This window comes from Loxodonta africana, chromosome 10 (assembly GCF_030014295.1).
Source record: "Loxodonta africana isolate mLoxAfr1 chromosome 10, mLoxAfr1.hap2, whole genome shotgun sequence".
Taxonomy (NCBI): Eukaryota; Metazoa; Chordata; class Mammalia; order Proboscidea; family Elephantidae; genus Loxodonta; species Loxodonta africana.
Genome location: NC_087351.1, coordinates 116,398,501 through 116,404,265, shown reverse-complemented (window position 1 = coordinate 116,404,265; position 5,765 = coordinate 116,398,501).

Genomic DNA, 5,765 nt, shown 5'->3' with positions numbered 1-5,765 from the left:
TCTCATACAAAAATTTATACACACCTTGCAATATACTCCTAGTTGCTGTCCCCCCAATGAGACAGCACACTCCTTCCCTCCAGTTTCTCTTTTCGTGTGCATTTGGCCAACCTCTGACCCCCTCTGCCCTTTCATCTCCCCTCTAGACAGGAGATGCCCACATAGAGTATTATAAATTTTAAAAATCTTTGATAAGGTAAATTTATGCAATTGCTAATGAACCTGAACAGTTTTTTTCTTTGTGGTTTAGTGATTTTGTTCTCTTTGGTGTGTTTGTCATGTTTATGAAGTCAGGGCCCTAACCTTGGTTATGTTTGTTGTTGACTTTTTCTTGCTTATTTTTTGTTGGCGATGTACTTTTTATTCTTACTAACTTTGTTTTATGACTTTGTTGAGTATCATGATGATATTTGATCTCTTGATTATTGATGTTTGTTGTTGATAATTAATGTATCATGAGGATGAGGATGGCACAGGACCAGGCAGTGTTTCATTTCACTATAGATGAAGTTGCTATGAGTCGGAACTGACTTGATGCAACCAACAAGGGCAACAATCTATTGATATTTTGCACTGTAATTTTTGTTACTGCTTTGACGTATTTCCCATCCAGCAATCAGAAATATTACCATGGCCTTTTCTGGGCTTAAAAAAAAAATACTTCTAAATTTCTAAATCTCTATGGAATTTATTTTGGTGTATGTATGGCATAGGATGTTTTTCCAAATAGCTAACCGGTAGCTCCAGTACCATCTTAAATCAGTAATTGTCTCAACCCTGGTTTGTGGTGCCCACGTAGCACACATTAAATTCCGATACCAGTGTCTGTTCTGGACTCTCTGATTTCATCAACCTATCTCTTCTTACACCAGCACCACACTGATTTAAATAATTTTTGTTTTACTTTAAAAAAACAAGGAACCAAAGCCACTGCCATCGAGTCGATTCTGACTCATAGCTACCCTGTAGGGCAGGGGGGTAGTAGAACTGCCCCATAGGGTTTCCAGGGTTTGAAATCTTTCTCCTTCGGAGTGCCTGGTGGGTTTGAACCGCCGACCTTTTGGTTAGCAGCTGAGTGCTTTACCTATTATTTTCATAAATAATTTATATAAATTACTTATATTTTATTATTTATTGCCCAAACCACATTGACAAATCAAATGAAAGTAAAAGTGGACTTAGGATCCCACTACCAACACCACAGAAATCAGACTTTTGTCCTGTTTCAGGCTGACCTAATTTTTCATAGTTACAGCAGTTATGTGGATAAAATTTTGTAGTTTTTTTTTTTTTTTTAAGTTCTACAAGTTATTCTGCACAGCCGTCATTCTTTGGGCTCTGCTAATACACAGAGTGCATGAGGGCACACTGTGTAAATACAGCCCCGCACACTCCTGTGAGTCATTCTGTGCGGTGCTCACCACTGACCAGATGGTCCGGGCACCTCAGTCACTTGTGTGTTATTTTACAAATAAAATGCATTCTGCTCCGACCTCACTGAGGATGTGTTACTCTTGTAATGGTGAGCTGAGTTTTCTTTTAGGATGGTAGTAGCGTCTTGCAACTTATGAATAGTGTGATGGTTAAGGCTGTCAGCTTGGCTAGGCCGTGAAGCTCAGTGCTTTGGCAGGTCCTATGTAATCATCCTCCGTTTTGTGGTCCGATGTCAGCAGCCAATCAGTTGAAAGGAGAGTTTCCTTGGGGGTGTGGCCTCCATCCAGTATGTGTAGATGTTCTGACAGACCTCGCCCTCTCTGGGTCCTGCATCTGACTTGGCACCCTCTGACCTCCAGCTCTTGGTAAGCGAGCCAGCACCCTGCCGTCTCACCTGTAGATTTTGGGATCTGCCAGCTTCTGCAGCCTGTCCGTGGCCAGCAGCCTGTGATCTGATCTGCTGCTTTGGGGTTCCTCAGCCCCTGCAAGCCCGTGAGTCAGGAGAAGCTTCCAGCCTGACATCTGGCCCCTGGATTGGGGACTTGCCGGCCGCCACAACTGCAGGAGCCATTTCCTGGAGATAAATCTCTCTCTGTAGATGTATATGCGTGTGTGTGTGTGTGTGTGTAAATATATGTGTGTGTGTGTGTAAATATATGTATGTGTGTGTGTAAATATATGTGTGTGTGTGTAAATATATGTATGTGTGTGTGTAAATATATGTATGTGTGTGTAAATATATGTGTGTGTGTGTAAATATATGTATGTGTGTGTGTGTAAATATATGTGTGTGTGTGTAAATATATGTATGTGTGTGTGTGTAAATATATGTATGTGTGTGTAAATATATGTATGTGTGTGTGTAAATATATGTATGTGTGTGTGTAAATATATGTATGTGTGTGTGTAAATATATGTATGTGTGTGTGTAAATATATGTGTGTGTGTATGTGTGTGTGTAAATATATGTGTGTGTGTAAATATATGTGTGTGTGTAAATATATGTATGTGTGTGTGTAAATGTATGTGTGTGTAAATGTGTGTGTGTGTAAATATATGTATGTGTGTGTGTAAATATATGTATGTGTGTGTGTAAATATATGTATGTGTGTGTGTGTAAATATATGTATGTGTGTGTGTAAATATATGTATGTGTGTGTAAATATATGTGTGTGTGTAAATATATTTGTGTGTGTGTGTAAATATATGTGTGTGTGTGTAAATATATGTGTGTGTGTGTAAATATATGTATGTGTGTGTGTAAATATATGTATGTGTGTGTGTAAATATATGTATGTGTGTGTGTAAATATATGTATGTGTGTGTAAATATATGTGTGTGTATGTGTGTGTGTAAATATATGTGTGTGTGTAAATGTATGTGTGTGTGTGTAAATGTATGTGTGTGTAAATGTGTGTGTGTGTGTAAATATATGTATGTGTGTGTGTAAATATATGTATGTGTGTGTGTAAATGTATGTGTGTGTAAATGTATGTGTGTGTGTAAATATATGTATGTGTGTGTGTAAATATATGTGTGTGTGTAAATGTATGTATGTGTGTGTGTAAATGTGTGTGTGTGTAAATATATGTGTGTGTGTAAATATATGTATGTGTGTGTGTAAATGTATGTGTGTGTGTATATATGTGTGTGTGTAAATATATGTATATGTGTGTGTAAATGTATATATATGTGTGTGTATATGTGTATACATGTATATGTGTGTACAGGTACCCTGGTGGCGCAGTGGTTAAGTGCTACAGCTGCTAATCAAGGGGCTGACAGTTGGAATCCACCAGGTGCTCCTTGGAAACTCTATGGGGCAGTTCTACTCTGTCCTACAGGGTCGCTATGAGTCGGAATCGTCTCGACGGTACTGGGTACTGGGGTATGTGTGTATACATGTATGTGTGTGTGCATATGTATGTATGTATTTCTGTGTGTATATGTGTGTGTATATATGTGTTTGTGTGTGTGTGTGTATATATATATATATATATATATACATACACATAAATGCTTCCCTAGTTTTGCTCCTCTAGAGAACCCAGCCTAAGACAAATAGTATTCCTGAATTTTTGCAGTTTGGTCTCAGCTCGTCATGAAGCTACCTGTAAGATGTTTGCAGTTGAGCAGATTAGAGTGATGTTTATGAACCACTGCAAATGATCTCCAAAGAAGCTTCTTTTTGACCTAGTTAAGTCCGACATTTGTTGGAACCTGAGACTCGGGAATCCTGAGTGGACGCTGTCTGAGAACTGCTGTGGCGGCTGCAGAAGCAGGAGGAGGGGGAAGAGGTCCAGGGTTTGGAGGGCGGCGGAGGGGGGACAGTGGTCTGAGAGCTGTACCTGCTTTCCTTTAGCTGGTCTTTTTCTTCTGATACCTTTTAGAAGCAAGTGAGAAGTGATCACAGTCGTGTAAATGAACACTTTACAGCACCTGGGCAACCCAGTTTCTTGAAAAACTTAAAAATCGCAGTATTCAATGTTCTGTCTGACCTTGACACAAAAGTCCTAGGACGGGAGTTGGAGGCGGTTCTACACACCTCTTGACGCTGTCCCTGTAAGGGCCTGGTGTGTGTTAGTACAAAAGTCAGAGCAAAGCACCTGCTGGTCTGCTACCTGAAGTCTGCACGGTTCTGGGACAGCACGTCACAGGGAGAGTCAACTTGGGAGGTGCATCCGGGTTCTATTAGACCGCCTGGTGCAGAGAGGGGAGCGATGGTTTGTTCTGGAGCTCTTCCAGGTGTACACATGGACCTTCCAGGTCCGTGAGGAGGCGCTTCATATTTGGGGCTCCCCCCAAATACAAAAGGTTTGTTGTATTGTCTTCACTTCATTAGCTGCTACAGAGTGTCTTAGTGCTAACATACGAGTCAGTGCATCTGAACACGCGTTGTGCTTATCCTGGTCTGCTTAACGTGGACGAGGACGTCCGCGCTCTGGGCTCTGCGACCCCCCTCTGCGCGCCTCAAGTGTCTGGTCCAGAATTCCTCAGCAGATACTTAAAAGCTGACGGCGAAACTATGCCCTTTACCTTTTATGTTGTGGAGAAGGATCATGTAGACATTCCTGACTCTCTGCACATAGCCGCAGTGGTGTGTTTGTGTTTCCCTCCTTTCCGTTTTGGATTCCTTAACCAAGCCTTTGAAAGAGCAGCTTTCTGTATTCCAGGTGCCAGAGTCCCAAAATAAGCCTTCGCTCTGCCATGCAAAGTGCTTGGAAAGCAGAAAAAAAAAAAAAAGAGGTGGCTGGAATTACATGGAAATGGCTTCCGAGCGAGGCCTTGTCTGTTCCCGTCGAGGGCAGAGGCTCCACAGCCTGCAAACGCAGAATTCCAGGTCAGGAGCCCCAAGCACCTGCTGTTCCCCGTGAACTGTGCGATGCGCACAGAAAGTGTGTGTGGGGTTAGGGCAGTCCTGATAATACCTGATTGGTCTTCCATCAGCAAAATGGAAGGGGAACATGAAACTTGAGAACCGTTTTTCCTGGTGTTATTTTCGTTGATATCCCTATTTGAATGTAAAGTCCCGAACACAAAGGAAGCGATCTGCCTTTCGACTGCATTGACTGCTCTTGATGACTCCAGTTGTGTGTAAATATTAGAAAACAGCAGGGTCCTGCATTCCAAGAACCACTTGAGCAGCGCCAGGAAGACAAGTGTCCTTCCTGGTCCTGTAGTCACACTCGCCGGGGCCCCCGCTGTTTCTAATCTGTGCGCACAGCCGTGAAAAAACTGGACTGACATTTACAGGCGCAGCAGGGAGACACTTGACTAGGGGATTCGACCGGCTGCACGTCGTCTCCGTTCAGAGTGGCCACCGCGCCCGCCCCAAAAACCTGCCTGGGGAGACCAGCCCCCCTCAGCCGGGCCAGGATGGGGCAGGAGGACGCGCCCCCTCCTCTCCCAGCGTTTAGCACTCCGATGTTTACTGCTGCTTTTTCAGACCTGAACGTTGAGGAAAGGATCCGATTCCGCAGCGGTGAAGCATTTTTCCCTTTGACATGGGCTTCCTGGGAGAGTCTGTCCTTTCGTCCCCACCTCTCCGCCCTGACTCGTTTCACAGGAGCCTTCCTCCGCGAAAGAGCGCTTTCCCCGGTGCGTTACGGTCTCCTGGAACGCGCCCTGTGGGACGGCCAGCTGTGTTCTAACTGGAATCCGGACAGACTTTACTCACGGTCGGTCCCTGGAAGCTGCTAGAGCCGTGTGCTGTCACACCTGCCACGCAGTGAGGTCTGCCGCCCGCGGTCTGGCCGACTTCTCAGTTAAGAGTCTCTTCCCCGGGGGGAATAAGACTAGACAGACTGTCATTTGCTATTGCTAATTCTGCT